At 46.4% G+C, this 20760-nt stretch overlaps 1 protein-coding gene across 2 annotated transcripts in view; it reads left to right on the top strand.

Annotated features, from left to right (window-relative positions):
* Positions 1-20760, top strand: part of PRICKLE2 (prickle planar cell polarity protein 2) — a 102996-nt gene that overhangs the window by 33257 nt on the left and 48979 nt on the right. The window contains exon 1 of one of the 2 annotated variants that reach the window (XM_058032194.1): positions 11942-12054. The exons of the other annotated variant lie outside the window; for it this stretch is intronic. The gene's annotated coding sequence lies outside the window, so the exon portion shown is untranslated. Of the gene's footprint in view, positions 1-11941; positions 12055-20760 lie in introns of those variants that run through there. 2 annotated transcript variants of the gene reach the window in all.

Below are 20760 nucleotides of genomic sequence, written 5' to 3' on the forward strand. Positions count from 1 at the left end.
GCTGTGAGGATGCTGGGCATTTTGGCATGCTGGGCTCCCCCACAGTGCCTGCATCCTGCAGCAGCAGATCCTGGATCCCTGTGCCAGTGCCAGCCCCAGCAAGGTGGCCAGGATAACTTACTCCAGCCACTAGCAGCAAAACAATGGTGTGGTTTGGTTGTGTTCACTTGCTGAGAAGTTAAACCTGTCCCTCAACGGGGATTTGAGATTCACCCTTGACAGAGATGTTTTTGATTATAATTGTCTTAATGCACTTTTAACCTGGAGGTTATTCTGCAGCTCACAGAATGGTTTTTAAAATCCTGTCCCATGGGCTTTCCTGTGTGCTGGGGATTAGTTCCATTAACAAGAAGCACAAAACCATGTGGTTTTTTCTTCCTCTGTTTGCTAATATTTAACATAATGGTCTAATGTGCTAAAAATAGCCCAAGCTCTTCCTAAGGCATCAACACAATTTATTTCTTAAATAGTCAGTTTTCAGTTTTTCAGGCTGCTGCATTTTCTCTGAAGAAACGAGTTTTCAGAGAAAGAGCTGCAAAATAAAAACCAGATATAGTTACTATGTAGGAAAGAGGGGATTAGTTGGCAACATACTTAGGTTTTTGTAGAAATGAGCCATGAGGTGTGAGTCCTTAGCCCAGTACCAGTGTAGTTGCTGCTAGACAGTATTTTATACCCTTTGCACGCTGATTTCATAGCGCTGTAGATGCCCAGGGATGATGTAAGCAGAACCAAGCCCTGGCTGCTGTGTGTGTACAAGAGAAAACAGAGCCCAGCACTCTGGCTTGGGCATAAACTGTGAGTTTGTGCCTGTCTCTTGGATACCTCTTGAGAGAAAAGTCAAAGGTCCCCGAAAGCATCTAATCAAGGCAATCCAGGAGCAATTAAAAGCCTGCAGGTGTCTGTGCTGCAGAGTGGGTGTGGGCATTGATGAGGAAAGCATTAAGAAGCACCCGGGAGAAAGGCACCAGGACCGAGGTTCAAAATAGAAAAGATGTTAATGTGGATGAGAGCATTGCGTCCTGCTGAAAACATGCCTGAATCCCTGTGCAGCCCCTCACTGCCTGCTGGCTCTGGGGAGAGAGGGGAGAAGCTTGTGCTGGGAGAGGAGTGGGAGCCCCACTGTACTCATTAGCCATGTCTGGGATCTCACTCATCCCCTGGGCATCCTGCTCCCCTGGTGTCTGTACTAGGCAGTGGCTGCCCTGCACTGGTCCTCTCCCTCTCCCTCTCCCTCTCCCTCTCCCTCTCCCTCTCCCTCTCCCTCTCCCTCTCCCTCTCCCTCTCCCTCTCCCTCTCCCTCTCCCTCTCCCTCTCCCTCTCCCTCTCCCTCTCCCTCTCCCTCTCCCTCTCCCTCTCCCTCTCCCTCTCCCTCTCCTCTCTTCTTTGTCCCCTTCTTGGTCCAAGATGGGCAGGCAGGAGGCAAAGACTGGCAGGACAAAGGCAAGGTTAGGCTTTGTGATAGAGCTGCCATATCCTTCATTGGTGCTGGGCAGGCAGCTTGCTCACAGGCAGCTCTCTGGAGGGAATAGAGTCATCTGGAAAGCTGAGCACACATTTTTCCTGTGCTGCATGACAGTGGGGTATCACTTTAAATAGGTTTTCCTGATGTGATTTCCACTGTTCGCTGTCCCCTTGGGACTGTGGCGCGTGTGAGGCAGGCGGGGCGGGTTTCCTAGGAGAGAGACAGTGCAGCACTGTGTCTGCTACCCCTCTGTGTCCCCAGGGCCATGTCACTGCTGTCTCACTCCTGGCACAGCGCTGTGACATCCCTCCCTGGCGTAACCCACCTGCGGCGCCGGGAACCTCGTGAGGCTGGGAGTTTGTGGAGAGAATAAAAAGGTGCAGCTCTAAAAGGATTATAGGGGTGTCACTGTGCCAAACCCACCAGAGCTGAGCAGGAGTTCAGCCCAGACCCCAGCACAGATCCCTGCTGTGGGATGAAGATGTGTTGTGGGGGTGTTGAGAGGAAACTCTCCAGCAAACAATGTGGGTTCAAGAAGGAGAGGAGGAGAAGCCATCCATGGGTCAGGCAGCCCTGGCCATTGCAGAGCTGTTGGAATTTTTCATCCTTCCCCCTGTCCAGGGATGCTTGTTTGGGTTTTCTGGTGGGTCATTCCTAGCTGTCAGGACATTCAGGGGTTAATCTCAGCATTTCTCCACTCTTTCAGCAGAAGGACAGCAAGTCCTTGCTGTGTTTTGTTTTTAATCAGTTGGCCAGTTCAAGTAAAGCAATGTCAGAAAAAGCATCTTCCAGTGACAATATGATTAATTCCTTCTTATGGAAAAATAACAAAAAGAGTTGGGTATTTTCCCCCCTTTTTTTTTTTTGCCATTACCTGGAGATGGTCTGACAGTAAAGAACCTATGATTAATTGCACCAAATGAATTATAATAGACACCATTTTTGGCACCATCTGTATTTCTTATGATTTTGCTGTTATCTCATTGGCTCCATGCAGAAAAATTATCTCCAAGACCACTGTAAGGAATGTTAACTCTTTTTCCTTATTACAGATTGATCTTTGATATCTGCTGTTCTTCAGGAGCTCTTTTATTCCCACAAGTGATACAAACCTTTTGCTGTTTTCCATATATTACACTTAAGTAGTTCAATACCTTTGGAAGCCCATAAATGGGAACATTTAATAAATATTCAATGATTGCTATATTTTGAAGGTTATATGATATGAGAAATCATATATTGTTTAATAGCTGGATATATCTATGCCGTTAATTTCAGATAAACCAATATTTTTTAATAATAAAGAGAAATTACACCTTCTTTTTGTTGTTTATATCCACTAGAGTGTGAATATTTTCCCATCTGTGGTTTCCAGTTAAATGGATTTTCAATCTCTCTGAAATTTCTGCCCAAGTCTCAGCAATATTTGCTTAAGAGTAATCAGAGAATTACCCAAATCTCTGTTCAAAGCAACAGTGACCTTACAGTGGTAAGCAATAATTGGATTATTTTCAGAGCTGTAGTGAAGATTCACTGTAATAACAAGGGAAGAAATACCAAATGATAACACCACTTGTCTTCAGCACTGTAAGCCAGAGCACTTTGCATAGGATAGTTTTAATATCTTAGCATATTATGGATACTGAGTGAGAAAGGCAGATCTGGGGAATAGATGCTACCTTGCAGCTTGGGGTGATGCACGTGCTTATGGCAGGGGAGTTCTTTTATGATAAAATCCTTAAGGGTGGAAAAGACCTCCAAGATCAAAGAGTCAAACAGTTAACTCAGCATTAAACTCTATCCCCAACAACATCCATGTGCCTTTTTGCTGATTATTATTATTATCGGTATTGTTATTACTGAAGTGCTTTTGTCAGGGTGTGGTGCTCTGCATGTGTAGCCAGGGCAGTGCTCACCTGCCTGAAGGTGAGTTTCAGCAGGTGCTCCCTCACTCACACAGGCACAGCCCAAATCATCCTCCCTTGGTGGCTGGGACACCTCCATGTCCCTGGTCCCTGCTCACACAGCCTGGCCCTGGGGTGCAGGAGCACCATTCCCAAGCAAATGCCAGTGGGGTTTCCTAGAAGACAAATTGGAAACCATTTGGGAGAGCAAATCCATCCCCACCCAGTGTGGGGTGAGCCTGATTGCCTCCCTCTCTGCTTTTAATTGTAATGAATTATCTGGCTCAGCACAGCGGGCTGCTGAGACTCTTGGCTGAAACTTGTGTAATTCACGTACGTGTTTACATAAAAGCCAAGTAAATGTTAAGCTTCCTACAGATTCCAATGTACATGAAGCCTTGTTTGTATTCAGTTTGGGAGACTGGGGAAGCAGAGCAGCCCATATGGCTGTGCACTGGAGCAGGGAATGTGTGTGTCTGTGCATACACATGCACAGGTCTCTTGTGGCACTTCAGAGCAGGGTTCAGTGGTGGATGTGGTAGTACTGGTTAATGGGTGGGCTCGATGATCTTAGAGGTCTTTTCCAACCTAAATGATTCCATGAATTGCTCATGTTAAAATAAAAATGTTGACCTTTAATTTTCCCCTGGAGTGGGTTTCGTGGTGACTTGTCAGGTTACCCCGCCAAAAAAAAAGATTTCTGTATAATTTTGGTTTATTAAGAGAAGCTCAAGGATACAGGGAAGATTTTGCCTCTTGACCACTAAAAAAGAGACCTGTGCCATTGAAGCTACCAGTGTCCTTTGATGTGCTGTGCCCATATCATTCTTCTAATTACTACAAACGAGCCTCCTGCAGCCCAGGCTGCTGTGTAATTCTAACCAAGTCTGCTCGCCAGATGGGATCCGTTCTGGGCGAGACCTTAGCAGTGTCTGTCCCCACATGTGACAGGAAGCATGTCCCACAAGCAGGATGAGATGTTGGTCCTGACCTGTGATGGCACCTGGTTGTGGAGCAGAGCTCCCTCGGCCTGGCTGTGCCCTGGTGGGCTGAGAGGTGACCCCTGGCTCTGACACTGCCCTGCAGAGCTCCAGCTCTCTTGGCTTCCCCTTGACCCGATAGGAGCCAAAATTTGTGATGCTGTGCATCAGCCAAGCCCTTGTTATTGTCCTGATGGGGCCAGGTTTGCTTTGAAATAACCAAACCAAACCAGGCTGTTAGAGATTTGCATTAAGATAATTCCCTGGGCACAGTGCAGCCAGGAGATCTCTATACCTGGATGTAATTTATTTTTTGAAGGCATGTTTAGGTGCATAATGACCTCATTACCGTGCTAGTTGCAGCCCTGCGTGTTTAGGAGTGTTTAATTGTTTTCATTCCCTGTGCACAGCCCTTTGAGTGGATAGGATAAAAAGGGGAGGTTGTGTGATGGGAAATAATAAAGAATGCTGAGGCAGAAAGCAAAGTGCTTGTCTTGAAGCATCCCTGTAAGATTCCTTCCCTAAAGCATCCCAATATTCACGGAACTTGCAGTGTTTTGGAGTCCTTTCCTCCAAAGAGGGGAGACAGCTTCTTCCATTCCCTTCTGAGGAGCCACATTTTTTTCCTCTCTTAGATTTTTCTGCTGAGAAAAAAATGTTTGAAAGGCAACCTGAGCTCCCCTTCATCAAATGTCTGGAAGCTGGGGATTGAGGAGGGAGACTGAGAGTGTGCACACTGCCCCTTCCCGGCTGCTCCCCAGGGATTTCTGACATGTCTGCTTCCCAAAATCTCGAGGTGTCTCTGCCTTTCCCTGAGAACCCCCCAGCAAAGAGAGTAGCCAGCTGCACCCTTCCCTCCTTCCCCCTCCCAACCTCATCTCTTGTCTCTTAAGTTACCAGTCCTTATCATCTCTTAGGCAACAAATGGGACAAAATTCCCTGAGAGAAAGAAAAAAAAAAAAAAGGAAAAATCCTAACCTCCAACACCTCCTCACTGCTCCTGTGCAAGAAAGAATGTATAAAAGCAGGTAAAAGAGAGAGGAAAGGAGGGGGAAAAATACTCATGTTTCTCTGGCAGTGGTTTTCTAAGGAGCCTTGATTATTCAGCAGCAGTGGAAAAAAATACAGAAGATGTAAATAATCTTCAGGATTATGCTAAAGCCAAGATTCAGTCATTTTCCTGGAAAAAAAAATGCATGAGGTCTGTGCGTTTAATAACGATCAAGCAGAATTTCTCTAGGGATTCTTATATTTTCATTAAAAGGATCAGTTGTCTTGAAGAGAAATGGTAATTCTGGTATCTACAAATACCCTTTGGTTGGGAAGCATGTGGTTCAGGTTGGTGTGCTTCTGTGATTGGACTTTTTCTTCCCCTTTTCTTTTCGTGGTACTAATGTACATTCACATCCATGGTTACACACTGAAGTGATCAAAAGCAAAGCGTTGGTTTATCATGAAATGGCAAACCAGGGCTGTACTTTGTGGTGCAAAATGTATCAAGATAAAAACACAACATGATTTTTAGCTTTCCCTGCGTTTATGTTTGCTGCCAGAGGTACTCAAGTGAGTTTTCAATGTGTATACATTACAGTCAGGTTTAAAAAAAAAAAATTATAGTATCTGTTGAAATCTATACAGGATCTTACCCTACTGGGCTTAATTTTAGACTATTGAGTTTATCCTTCAAGTAGAAAAAATGGGTTTGTTGTGTGTATTTAATCAAGTGAAGCAAAAAAGTTTCACAGGCATCGTTCATCTTCACAAGCCAATTTTGATTTGTATTTTGTAGAAAAACCCTACCCCAGTAAAATGAACTCATTTATTGTGCAGATCTGATGGCACCAAGATTACAGCTGCTGGCAGGTATTGGCTGGTTTATGGGGACACTCCCCATATGGATTTTTGTTTTTATGGGCTTTCAATGTTGAGAACTGTGTGTTTAATCACTGCAGAAACGCCGGGAGCCAAGGATTTAGGGATGCTTGGAATAAAGGGAAAGTGCGTGGTGTTCCCACTGCAGCTTCCAAAACACGAGATGTGTTGCAGATGCCTGTAGCTGCTGGATCACCAGCAACTGGCAGGGTTTAGGATGCTTATGCATCCTTAGGAGCTTTTATGCTTCACATCCCTTTGCCCTCCTGGGTAGCCCCAGCTATGGAAGAGGCACTCATCCCTTTTGTGGTGAACCCAGGTGTGGTAAAGCAGTTGGCACAGGGCATGAAGGGGGTCTGTGGTCCTTCCCTGCTCAGCTCCTCTCCATTCCTCAGGCTCTGGCTGTTTCCATGGAGTGCAGTGCCCGAGGTGATGAGAGGAGGGTGAAGAGGGGAATTGTCCTTCATAACTCGTGGCAAGGAACCACTTGGGCTAGCAGTGAGTTCATCTCTTCTGAGTGGGGCACAGCCAAGGTTACGCTTCCCAGCAGACAAGGCTGCAGCTGAAGCTTCCTCTGAGGGGAGTCCTATTCACTGCACTACAGAACATTTTAGTATTTAACAAAGACTTGAAGAAATGTCATGCTTTGCCAGTTTGGTGGCACATGGGTAGCGTGGAAGATAGTTTGGCAGTGATACTGGCCACACATGCAAGCAGCCAGTGAGGTGCCTGGCTGGCATAGCCTGAGCAACAGGCATCCTCATGTGGGCAAATTTTGGGCAGGCAGGCATGAAAATCCATATCCCAGGAGTGGGGTTTAGTAAAAATACTTGGCTTTGTATCAGATAGCCCTTTGTGTGTGGGAGATGGTCTGATTTATTAGTGCAGGGGCTTGTCAAGGTGGGGCAGTGGGGCTCACACTGCTCACAAACAAATCCTGGTCATCAGTACTCAAACATCTGTCTGGGATTTGTTTCCAGCAGTCCTTAACTCAACAAGCAGTTTCTGTCCCTCCAGGTTAAGATATAGGCAGAGAACTGGTGGGAGGGGAAAAGAAGTTATGTGTCCTAAGCTGCAGGAAGGGAGCATTGGTATTTTTCATAATTTGAAGTGCTAAAACCATAATCTTCCCTGAACACCCTGGCTGTCTCATATATCTGTGGGTTGCTACAGCAATATATTCTTCAGGTCCAGATGTGCCAGGGTTGATGGCTTGTGAGCTATTCTGAAAATACAAAAAAAAAAACCAAACCAAACAAAACTGACAAACAAAACAAAGGGGAAAAAAACCCTGGGAAGGGGCAGGGAGGGTATGTGATGCCAAGTGGAACAGCTCTGTCTCACCAGTCTCGAAGAGAAATGATGGAACACTGAAGGAGACAGGCTCCATAGCACAGATTAATGTGCAGTGTTTGAAAGCAGCCAAGAACATTTTATACACACACAGCAGAGCTGGAAGGAGCTGGGTGGCTCATCTCTGCAGAAACCATTCCTTTCCCTAAGAGAGCATTTAAAAAAAATATATAAAGGAGAGTACAAAGGTCTCCAGGAGAGCTCAGCTGCTCAGGCAGTTTAATTGGCTGAAAGCAGAGCTTTACAGTTGGGATTAATATGAATATTTTTTAATAATGTGTTGTGACACATTGTCAGGAGTTCCAGGGTCAGGACTGCAAGGCTGCACAGTGGTTGCAATGAAAATTCTTGCCTTTTCCTTCTGGTTTTTATTACTACAGTAACTCCCAATAGTGTGTATTGAAAGGAAGATGTTGTTAAGTTGGTTTATTCATTTATTCCTGTGCAACTAGTGAAAAAAGTGGAAAGATGAGAGGAAGAAATGATGATAGTGATGCAGTGATGGCTGCATTGTGGGTTGTCTGGTGGATCCACACAGGTTTTGACCTGCACATGGAGATGTGCAGTGCATCAGTATAAACCTAAGCAAAATGCACCAGAAAGCAAGTAAAAGTGATTTTAGCCGTGCTTGAGGTGTCTCAGAAGGACCTGAGACCATTAGTGTTTTTACAAGCATTTTTCAGCTGGCCTTACTGCCTTTTATCTCTGTGGGTCTCCCCTGAGTGACTGCCAGCAGGGGTTGCCTGCAGGGAGGAGCTGGCTCTCCTGTCCCTGCTCCGAGGCAGCCAGCGGATGTCTGTGGCCGTAGTTATGGGTTATTTTGCTGCTTCTGGTCTTTTTCCTTTTTTTCCATCTTTCCCTCACCTTCCCTTCCCTCCTGGTAATTTAAGAGCCCGGTAATTTCAGTTCTGGGAAGCCCGCCTCCTTGATCAGCATGTGTAATTGCCACCAGCCCTAATGGGATGCACTCAGAACAACGTTTCTGTAATTTCTCTGCACTCCCACCTGCCCTTGCCCCTCTCCAGGAGTGATTGCCTCCACAGCTTTATAATCAACATCAAAACCACAGAAGAGAGGTTCCTGTGCCTGGAGCCACTGCAGAGCAGTGAGGCTGAAGCTTTCCCCACTCTCTCTAAAGCCTGTGCCTCTCTAAATTAGTGGCACAACAGCGAGCACACAGCTGATAAAAGTCTCAGCCAGGCGTTTGTTCCTGTAATGACTGTCTTTTATGCATAGATAATTCTGATAGAGTTAGACTTCCCCAGCCCACTGTCATCAGGGTGGAGTGAGCTGACCTGTTAATCATAAGGGGAATTAATGGGAATTACAGCTGCTGGAGCCCCCCTCTCTGCAGAGCTTGGTTCAGGGTAGCATTGGAGGGGAATTCAGAAACGAAGCAGCCGTGTTGTCCTTAGAGCTGCAGATAAAGTGGCAGCAAGGCCATTCCCTGGGGAGAAGGGAGGTGTGGAGGAGATAAACTCCAGGAGCACAAACACCAGATTAACAGCCTAATTCTCAGGAGCATCAGCGCACATGCATTTTCATTGCATCCACTTGGTAACTAACAAAGACTGTTAATTCAGCGAGGAGAGAGACCAGGGCTGCCAGGATTTGCAACCTTTCTGGTGTCTGTATCCAAAGGACACCCAGGTGGGATGATCCTGCATTACCTCTCTTGATGGGACTTCTGTTGTGTAAGTTAATTTAGCACCATTGATGTGAACTCAAATTCAAAGGATTCCTGCTGATGTTTTACCCCGTCTTAGGTCCTGACTATCTGCAAATATTAGCAAACAGCTACTACATAAACTCCACCAAGCATTTCTTCCAAGTTTTCCTTTTAGGATAACCTGCTTTTAAAATGCCATATATCCATGCAGCCTGCAGAGATTTAAAAATGTTTATTTCATCCATGCAGAAGACTCATAAAGCCATTAAATATGCTTTATATTGGTGTTTCTCAAAGGAAGGGCTGATTATCTGGTCTCAAATATCCAGAATGTGGTCCTTGTGTGCCTGAGTGTGAGTACTCAAGAGCTCTCTGATGAGTAGTCAGACAGGCTGCTCAGACAGACCACACTTAGGAATTTGTGAAGAATAACACAGCAGGTTGCATTGAAATGCTGTTGTCATTGTGCATTCCAAATGCATGTGCCAGGGTGTGGAAGAGAGGACAGCAATTAGTCCTGTTAATAATGAGTATGGTGCTGGGAAGGGAAAAATGATGATAGAATGAGTTGTTTCTTTTGTAACAGTAAAAGGAAGGTAAATGGCATTTGCTCAGTTCCATGAGTGCACTTCAGGAGTTTTTAAAGTCTGCTTATCAGTTTGGGTACTAATTGATAGGGAGGAGGGGCAGTTTTATGCAGAACTAGCAGCAGGTTTGTACTTTGGGAAGCATGATGAGGTACTCCTCTTCCAGGGCAGCTGAAGAGACATGCCCTGAATGAAGGTGGTGTCCTTGCCCAGCACAGGCACTTGCCCACCATGGGCACCCCTATGCTGTGCCAAGCAAGGAGCAGTTTCTCTGTGTGGATACAGCCTTTACCTAAAGTTTTATTGTGTGGGAGCCTATGAGGGTGTGAAAGCCCCCATGCAGAATACATGTTCAGGAAAGGGTGAGCACCTTTCCAAAAGAATAAATTTTGGGATCTTCAGGATGTCATTCAAGGATTTAAGACCGGGGAAAAAGTACATTACACTGATTTCTGATGGTGCTGTCTCTGGCTCAGCTGAGGCTGGCACTGGGTGGCACAAGGGTGGCTTTAACTGTGTGTTTGTTGTGGGGAAGCTCAGAAGGTCCCTGTTTGCTGTCCCATGTCTAGTGCTGAGGTGCTACTGCTCACCTACCACACAACCCAGGTTAAATGACACAGTGGGGAAAACTCAGACTTGCAGGGGAGGGTGGGGAGAATATATTTTGGGTAGTCTGTCAGTCAGCTTGACACTAATTGGTTGCAGTAAGTAATCGTTCTCCATGTAAATTAGGCTCCAATTTCCTCTGTAGTCTGTCTGTTTGCTGTGTGGGCTTCGGTCTTTAATTAGGCTCTCACGTGGCAAACCTGGTTTGTGAGCTGCTTTTGTTCCTGGAGAGCCAGGCTCAGCCCTCCCCGAGGCTGCCAGTGCTCTCCCAGCCCCGCTCCCCAGTGGAATGTTTCTTAGATTAACACTGCCAAGTTCTAAGTTCTTCTTTTAACATACATTTTGATTACTTCTATATTTAAAGCTTGCAATGGTGGTGGGGTTAGAATGAAAAGAGGCTTATTGGACTTGCAATGGGAATACCCCTCTGAAATGCTTCCTCTGTGTTCCTGGAAGCCCTGCTCTCCCCTCCATGAATAGACCTCATTGAATCCCCAGCCTGTGCTAGGGCTGGGGCAGCTTGCCGACATCTGGATTTGCTCCCTGTCTGCTGGGACACCTGGAGTGCAGAGCACTGCTTCCCCCTCGCTTGGAGGAGCTTTGTGAGCACATTCAGAGGTCACCCAGATGCCAGCCCACGCTCTGGAGCTGCTCCAGGGTTGCACATCTGTAAGTGAGTGCAGCAATGTGCAGTTGCACGAGAGGCTTTTATCCCTGCCTGTCGGTTGTTTGCAAATAAATGCAGGTTTCCAGGTCGCTGCCTGTAGCCCTGTGCTTTCTGAGAGCAGAAACACAGAACCAGTGCAGCCAGAGTGTCAATCAGGGTCAAGCATCTAGGTGTGTGTATAGCAGAGAAAGATGTGTCTCTACAGTCAGTGTCTGTGCCAGGCTGAAAAATAAAAGGCAAACCATATGTTTTGGCCAGCCAGGCTGTTTGCCAGCAGCACTTTATGATTCAGTTACCTTTATGATTCAGTTGCCTTTGTGAAATTCACTATAACTTCAGGACCCATGTGCTGATGGTTTCTGCAAACCTTCTCTGTGTGTGTTACAGTCCTGCCCCAGATGTGACAGGAGCACTCGTAGGCTTTCTTACAAACAGTGCTTTTATTGGCATCCTGCTATTTACCATACTGAGTTTTGATCTGGTGATACAGGCTGAGCGTTGCCAGCTTTCTTCAATACTCTCACATGGCTGTTAGTAAGTAAATAAGAAACTTTTTTTGTCAGAAAGAGGTGAAATAAATTTGAGCGTGGGGGTGGTTTTTTATTGCTTCTCTTGGTGTGATTTATACATTGGCAAGGTAACTTTGCTTTCATACCACTAGTCAAAACTGGGAAGGATGTTGCCTCTGCAGAGAGCTACATTTGGGTGAAGGGACAGGATTGGATCGGGGTTTAGGGTTTTCACCAATAAGCTCAAGCTGCGGTGGGCGTCGCTCCGGCAGCTGGGGCAGCGCCGGGGCTCTGCCCTCCGCAGATGACCGCAGCTACTGGCAGGGCGCGGGCAGCCCCGGCTCCAGGGATGCTCCAGGGTCTGTCCTGCCGCTCCTTGCCTCTGTCCTCACCCCTTCCATGGGGCTGTTCCAGCCTGTGAATGAACGCCTGCTTAGCCGGGGTAAGTAACCGTGCCACGTTTGCAGCGTCTGAAAGTATGAGAGGCTTGAATGCTCTACAAATGTTTGCGTTAGGAGATGGTTTTCTCTTTCAGCTCTGGTTCCTGCCTGCCTTTGTGAGCATCGAGCATCGGTTCCCTTTGCACGCAGAGCCCAGGGGCTGTCGGGGCCAGGCACTGGAGCAGGGCTGTGCTCTATCCTCTGCTAATATTTGGCTGAATACCCAGACACAGTAAAACTTTTCCTTGATGCAGACATGACTTGTGTCGCCAGTCCCTGAGCTGCTCCTGCGTTTTCGCTCTCTTTAAAACCCATGAAGAGTAAAACCCCACGGGAGGCTGCAGCTTATCTTCAGCTCTGAGTTTCCAGACCTGCTGTGTGTCTTCTCAGCTGTTGCAAGGATATGTGTGGAATGACAGAATGCGGATTTTGGGTCTTTGGCAGCTGTGTTTAATGCAGGATAAAGGGGTTTTTTAACTTTGGGATGTTGGATTTCTTATGCCTTTGTTAATATGAATTCAGGAGAAAAACTCCAATTTTCTTTCAGGCAAAACAAAAGCTTCTTTTGAAGGAAACAAAGTGTTTTAAGTACTTAATCAACTTGCCGAATTCAGTTGCTGTAGGATAATTTAGGAATTAAACAGAAGGAGGCTGTGCTAGTAACAAACTGCGGTTTTGGTTGGAAACAAGGATTCATTCCTGCTGGAGAAGGCAGAGGAAGCCACAGCCTGTGGGCAGAGCTCCTGGGTCTGTTTGCTAGGCAGGGGGGTGGGGGTTTAACAGCATCCTCTATTTGCCTTTGTTTAGGCAGTGCAAATTATTTGTGTACTTTAGGATTCCTTCCCTCCTTCAGCAGATGTTTTGTCTGTGCAACTGGTGGAATAATTAGTGAGAGATGTGGCACTGGTGTGCAAACACCCCTTGGGGGTGGGTAGAGAAATCCCAGAGTCCATCCTGGGAGCAGCTGGCTGAGGAGTACAGACAGCACAAGATGCCAGAAGCAAAATTCATATGGCCCAACATATTTGAATTTATTTCTGCAGGGTTTGTTCTCCCCACTGCCAAAAACAGGCGGGGGCTGCTTCCTAGGGCAGAAGACCCTGCTGCTGCTGCTTATTGCAAATTTCTCTCAACATGTAAATCATTCACTTGGGATTTTTATGGTGGTGGCTGGGGATGATTAAATGTTCAGACTGTAGGAAATTACCAGGAGGTTTGAGTGTTTTCCTTAGTGGCTTTGGCCCCCGTGGAGGGGTGACATGGGAAGCTCTCCCTGTGTGGATCAGGCTGACTGTGGATTTTGAAGTCTCAGGTTGAGTGAGCATGTTTTAGCTCAGCTGCCATTTAAGTAATGGCAGCAACATGCTGCTTCCTCTAATGATCTTGATTTAAGTTATCGGTTATTTCCTAATTAGCTACTTCATCTACTTACACCTTAAATTACTCTATTTGCTCACCCAGAGAAGGGGGGAAAGTTCTTTTTTTTTTCCTTTTTTGAAGGATGGCAGTGGAAATGTGCCGGCATGTGCGGTTCTGACTCCAGGAGATGCTGGTGCTTCTTGTGGGCTGACTCTCCTGGCAGTATGAATTTGAAATGAGATGTAGATGTGCATTTATTCCTGGCATCTGTGTCATGCAGACAAACAAAATGAGTTGAAGTGGTCCTTTGAAAGCCCTGTTTGTGTGTATTAGCTGGACTGAGGCTGGGGTTGTGTTTCAGGATCAGTTCTGAAGGGGATAAAGCACCTTTTAATCACCAGTAGTCTTTACATTTCCCATGCATTAGCACATGGCACTGTGTTGGCTGCCCACTGTCTCCACACAGCACTTCAAAAGCAGCCTCTCCAGCTGGCACCAGTTCCTCACCAGTGTTCCCCACACACCATCCTCTGCTGAGCTTTTTCCTGCATCTCAAAGAGACTCAAATGGAGTCTCTTTCTCTTTGGAGACTCCTTGTGATACATGTGGCAGCAGCCCATGCTTCAGTCTATTTGTTCCTGCTTCAGTACTGTTTATTACTTTAATGATATTCCCTTCGTTAGCCTTAGCTTCACACTCTCCCTGCTGCAGAACTCGCTGAAACACATATTGCGTAATGAGCCTGCTTCCATATTTAAATCACAGGGACAAGAGCTGGGACTCTCCCAGCTAAAATGGAACTAAATGCTTGCCCTTCAGTTACCTTGAAGCATCTGTGCAAAAAAATTATGTATTTGGGAGGAATTACCAAAAGTTCTGACATACACAAGCTTTAGCCCTTTGATTCTTCTACATTTTTAGCCGTTTGGCATGAATTTGGGCTGTACGACTTTCCTCTGTCAGAGGAAACGTTTCCCATGGCCTGTGTGAAAGGCACAGCAAAGCCACAGGGAGCAGCACAGATGTGTCTCCAGCACCAGCACTCACCCCAGCTGGGACCTGCTTGGATGGCAGTGCTGGAAATCCCACGTGTCACATTTGGCAGCACACACAAACCCCCAGCCCCAGTGCTGCCAACTGGGCTGACTCTGGGCTCTCAGCGTTACTCTGTGGTCTTGGGTATCCCAGGGGAATTGCAGCTTTTGGGTTGGTTTGTGAAATAGCTGAGGGTTGGTGGGAAGGACTCAAATACAGGAATTCTAATGGTTCAGAAAACAATATCCTAATATTTCTATGTGATTCCTAAATGATTGTAATGATGTTGTGCAAGCAGGCATGGTGGATCTTGTGGTCAGATGTGCTCTGGACAGCATGGTCACTGCTATAGCAATGCCTCTGGGTGATCCATGCTCCCTTACATGTCTGTCCTGGATTGCTTGTGTAACCTTGGACAAATCATGGACACCCTCCAAGCCACAGATGGGGGAGAACAGCAGAATTCCTGTTGCAGCTGTTCAGGAGTTGGTGTCAGAGCAGAGCCAGCCCCAGAGTGGTACCCAGGGATTCATTATCCACAGGATACCTGCAGTGGGCCCCCGCTGTCACAAGGACCTCCAAATGCAATGGAAAAAGACAATAAAACCAAATAAGCTAGACTCAAGAAGGAAATATATTGCAGGCTTGTCCCCTCTGCTTTTCTTCCTCTGATGATCCTGGGAGGAGGTAGCTGAGAGGAAATATTTGCTCTTAACAGGGTTCAATTTTTCTTTGCATTCCTTGGAAATCTGTGTTTGGATTTTGCCCTGTTGATGTTGGTTTATGCAATGATGTTTCCGGCAGTTCAGTTGTGTGGTTATAGTTTCAACTCTTGGTATTTCATGCAAAGATAAAAAATAAAGAAAGATGGTACTGAGTAATGAGGTGGCTATTTAATCACAGCAGGACTTGCAGGAAAATGTGCATTAAGTATTTATGGGACAGCATTCATTAACATTTTCACTCTGTTGGCACTGGGCAGTTCAAGAAAGCTGCTGAGAGAATTGGAGTCTGTGTTGCACAGCCACAGACCTGGAAGAGCTGCAGCAGAGGGAAGGATGAACGCTGCCTTTGTTTCCAGATGTGTCCGTCATAGCTGGCAGTGCATTTGGAGCTGCAGCAGTGAGCAGGATTTTGGTAGTTTCACTTACCCTTCTCAAAATGCTTGTGGTGAATATTTTAGGTCGGATTTTTCTGGCTCCCGTGTCTTATGAGAGTGCAAGTGGCTGACACCGAACCCCTGGATTGCAGGCAGGCAATTAGAGAGATAAGCCTAAGTGACTTCATGTGTCTCCTTTTTAGATTGCTCTGAGTTGATGTAAAGGGCTGGGATTAGCAGAGATTGAGTTCTCAGAGTGCTGGAAACCAGCTGTGGCCAGGGGCCTCATCCAACACGAGCTGTAGGTACCAAGTTACAGAGTGAGTTTTCTGTGGGCATGAAATGATGCCAGGAAGATTAGAACTGATGATAAAATGCTATTAATGCTTGCTTCATTAACAGCACAGAAGGTATCAAATTAGTCTGGTGCAATAAACCAAAAGTGCTTCTTATATTTGTTAAGTGAAGCTATTTAAATGGTTGAAATACTTTCACTTGCTGGCCATTGCATCCTGAGATACAGGATCACAGCAAAGTGTGTTAGATTTCCCACAGTGTTAATGGAAGTATGAAGCAGTAGCAGCCTGAGGGTTTAAATTTTCCTTTGAGACAACACAGGGTCTTGTGTTAGATTTTAGGATGCCTTGTTCTGGACCAGTACTGTGAGCCCAAGACTGGCCTCAGGCTCATGTCAAAAGCTGCAGTGGTTGCACACTGGATTAGGGGCTGAAGGTCCATGATGCTGGCCCTGTCCAGCCACAGCAAGTGACATGCCCAGATCAGGCTATGCCCACAGGCACCTCCCCTGGTGGAGAGAAAGTTCCTTTTAGGATTTCTGTCATCAGGAGACAGCTTTGTCCTACTTTTAACAAGTGTAAAAGGGACATGCAGAGAGAGAATTACCTCCTTTACCTGAATGCCTGTTGGATAAAATAAATGTTAATCTTGACTAATTAGCAAATGGATTCAATGTGCATGTCTCTGTGATCCATTTATGTGCTTGAAACCCCCATTGATTTCCACTGGAACCATCCAGCAGAGCTGCAAGTGAAAGGTCTGACTGTAGCGGTGCTCTTGGCTTCCTGATACCTTTCCCCTGTCCTTTGTATGAGAAAGGAGATGCTGAGGACAGTCAGGACAGTGGTGTGGTGTGTGCCAGGTGTGCAGCACACAGAGCTCTCACTGGGCCTCAGCCTCTGCTTTGTCCTGTTTTTCACTCTGCATGAAGTGATGCCTTGTGGCACCCCACGGTGGCTTTGGTTAATTTGCCTCTGACACTGCCTAACTGGTCATTCAGGGAACATTCAGCAAACCTCCTGGTTGCAGTTGCTCCTGAACCCTCCCACCCAGCCTTGGCTTTTTCCTTTCATGAGGGGTTAAATTTACTCAACATAAATATTTTCTGCTCTCCGAGCTTGTCCTTATTAGTTGTCTTCATACTCTCATTTTCTTAAGCACTGCAGGAAACAGTCCTTTGCTTGAAAAGCTTAAAACTCATACCTCCAAACATATTCACAGCAGATACTTTCTGAGTGTCTTAACACCCACTAAAAATCATTGGTAACTGAATCCTTAACTACTGCCAAAATATGCAGATACCCTGAGGATCTGACTGCTTCCCCTGACCACCTCCATTAGACCAAGGGATAGCAGAGAGGAAGTGAGAAGAGCATTCCCTCCTGGAGCTTGAGCAAAAGAAATTATTCAGAATTAGTCTGGGTCTAAACCACAGCATATTTTTGCAATTTAGGTCCTCACATCAGCAGATTTGCAACCCTTGTGCTGACTGTGGATGTTGATCCAGACCCTAAAACTGGTGGAAGTTTTTTCTGTGCTATATGCTCACTGCCAACTTTGTTGTGCTTCAAGAGAATTTACCTTAAAGATGTGTCAGGGAAGGACATCAGACACAAATACCCATCAGTGGAATATGGTTGTATATATCCACTGAAAATTGTATTTGTCATGTTTTGCCATTTTGTGTAGAACAGCTTATCTCTGGGGCTTCAGGCACTTCAGAAAGTTGAGTATGGCAGGTTTGCTTCAACATAGAGGAAACAATGTTTTGGTCAAAGTCAGAGGCAAAATTATAGTTGACATCAAAACTAAACCCAATTTCATGTCCCTTCTGTTAGCACACGGTGCTGCTCACTCAGGTGGAGGTGGAGAGGCTGGAAAAGCACAGACGTGCTCTGCTCTGTGTCTTGTGTGGAATGCAAACTATCAAAGTCAGAACTCTTTTCACAGCAGAGACGTTCAGAGTGCAGCAAGTGTCAAAATCCTTGGCCATGGTTGGTGCTGGTGCGTGCAGCAGAGCTCAGGGAGGGCAGGGCAGCTGTTGGGCTGCAATTGCTGCTTATTACACTAATTACAACCGTCTCGCTGCTATCTGAGCTCCCCTTCTCCTCCCCCATCTGTCAGGTTGGCCATCCATGGTTGCTCATCCCTTTCAGATGAGTTTGAAGTGCTCATTGCCCCAGAGAGCCTGATGGTGCTCCCCCTCTGCTCCTCTGTACTGACACCAGGGAATGGTCGCAGTTTGTACAGAGTAGGGGTTTGGGGGATTGAGCTGTTTGCCTTGAATTAAGGCCATGGAAAGGGGAGGTGTTGCCCTTACTCTGCAGCTCCACATTTCTGAAACTCACAGCCGGGTGAGCCACCCTGGTCTGGAGCATGCCAGCTTGTTTGGGATGGAGGGAGGAGAACTTTCTTCCTACTTTATTTTTTCTTTTTACCCTGTACCAGTGCAGCCAGCTAACTGCTGGTCAGAGCAGTCCCCTCCAGTCAGGGCATGCTACAGGAAGGTTCCCAGCTTTAACCCATCCTCAATTTTCCAGAAATGGCTTCAACCCTCTCTGCAGGAGCCTGGCTAACCCTGCCTTGAGTCAGCTGCTGAGCTGACCCCAAACTGCTGTTGTTTTGTTGCAAGGAGACACTGTAAGTTAAACACTCAGCAGAAAGAAAGCCCCACTCCTTGGATGCCCACCTGTTTTTTATTTCCCTGGGGAGGGGTTATCCTTGTCACAAGGTGCTGGCTTTGCAGAACAGCCCAAAGAAGCTCAGCTTCCAAAGAGGCTGCATGAGCCACAAAACAATGGGACTCACTCAGTCTCCAGCAGCAATGGCTGCTTCTAAAAGGCTGATGTACTTAGTCTGCTCGTGTTTAGGAAACATCTTTGCTTTGCCCTTTGAAGATAATGCTACATGTTTGACAGAGCTTGGTAGGAGAAAAAAGAGGAGGAAATGGCCTGTAGTTTGATCGTGTTTAATGAGCAGTGGCTGGTGGGAGCCATAGCATTCAATAATGCTGGTGTCACCTGTTAATTGCCAGCAGTTGGGTTTCTCCACCCCTCCTGGTGCTTGAGCTGTGGGCAGGATGCCCCCATGGGCTCACATAAGCCCCACAGCTGAGGCTCAGACTGTTGGAAGGCCAGCAGCAGCCTGGCAGGGTAATGTGGTCTCTCTGCAAGCCATGTCTCAGTGCAGCTGTGATGGAAACAACAGCATCTTACAGGATGGCTTTGAGCCTTCCTAGGACTGTTCCCAGGCGTGTGGGTCTGGTCTGGCACAGTGAGAAGGGATGCTCTTGTGGCACTGCCTGCACTGGGCCCATCCAGGGGACACTGTGGGACCCCGTGGAGGAGGGAGTCAGGGTAGGAATCAGAGATCACGTTGCTGGCCAGCCCTCTCCTGATACAGCCTTAATCCCTCCCTGCAGGTGCTGATCCCCCTGTTCCCAGGGCAGACTATAGAGTTGCATTTTCCTACAGATGATGATAAGATAAAAGCCTGACTGTGTTGTACAAGAAGAGAAGAAGGTTCAGGGGATGACAGGCTGCTGCAGGAGGAAGGGATGCAGGTTTCCAGCTGCTGCTGAGGCTGCCTTTGATGAGGGCTGTGATTGATGCTGTGTTTGGAGCAGGCAGTGACGCGCTGACCTTTCCCTGACGGGCTGAGCAGCTCTAATGATCTTGATGGAGCTGGCGATTTGTGTATTGGGTTTGATGTACAAGGCTTGACACGGCATGGAGAGATGGGACTGGAGTATGACTGACAGCCCATTCCCATTAAGGATGGTGAGGCACAGCCTGTTCTCTAGTGATTCCTTTCAGTGAGAATGCTTTGACGAATTATACTGTAGCAGGGAAGTTTTGCTGTTAAATACCGTCCTTTTAATAGCTTCAAAGCAGTTGAAAACAGATGAGAATGAAGTGACTTGCAGGCCAGAAGGCTTATCACTAAAAAGGCTGTCCAAATTACACACTTAATTAATATTTAGTGAATTATTTTTACTCTGACTTTAATGTTGAGTCCTGAGGCAGATAAAACAATGCAGTGGCTTGCATCCGAGATTCTCTTTTTCTGTAATTCAGCTGTATAAAATTTCAAACCGTGGACTTCTTGCAGGCAACATTAAAACCTTTTAATTTCCATGAGTTGAGCTGTGTATAAATCGCACCATGGTTGGCACATCTCGTGGGTGCTTGTGGCAAGAGTAATGAATTTCATGGTTTGTTATGAGCTACTAAAACCAACGGAAATACAGAAAGCCTGTTGTAATCTCAGCATATCATTCAAGGAAGCAATTTATTCCTAAGTATGAACAAATGTCAAGCCACGATAACAAGTTGTTATTACTAATTAAAAAAAAGGGAAGAATAGCAAACATCTCCTGTCATGTGTGTGCATTTGCCAGGCTGTCTGGAGGATACTGGAACTCTATCCAGCTTCAGCCAGTGGGACAGCCAGGCTGGGAACATTGCCATTGCCTAAGACAGGATGACCCTCTGTGCATTCCAGGAAGGGCACTGGGCCATGATCCTAAGAGGGCTGGGGCTGAGAAACCACCCAAGCTTAAATACAGATGCCACTTTTCAGAATTTTATAGTTTTCTGTGTTTTGGAGGGTTATTTTATAATCAAGGTTGGCTTGTTTGTAGAAGTCTTGTGGAATTTGGGGTGTGCTGAAACAGCACATGCTAGTCCATCTGCTGGCACTAGCTGGTTTTGTATCATCCAGGGCCACTTCTTGTTCTCAGGTGTGAAATAAAAACCCATTTGGACACCTTTCTTCCCACTGCTCTGTTGGGAGGTGAGGAGCCGCGTGCATTCCTGACCATGTCTGATCTCCCTGTGCTTGCAGATACACTGGGAAATTTAAGACTTGAAGACATTGCAAGCCCCTTCTTGTTCATGACCCAGCATGCATGATTCCC

Source organism: Melospiza georgiana, chromosome 11 (genome assembly GCF_028018845.1).
Source record: "Melospiza georgiana isolate bMelGeo1 chromosome 11, bMelGeo1.pri, whole genome shotgun sequence".
In the NCBI taxonomy this organism is placed as follows: Eukaryota; Metazoa; Chordata; class Aves; order Passeriformes; family Passerellidae; genus Melospiza; species Melospiza georgiana.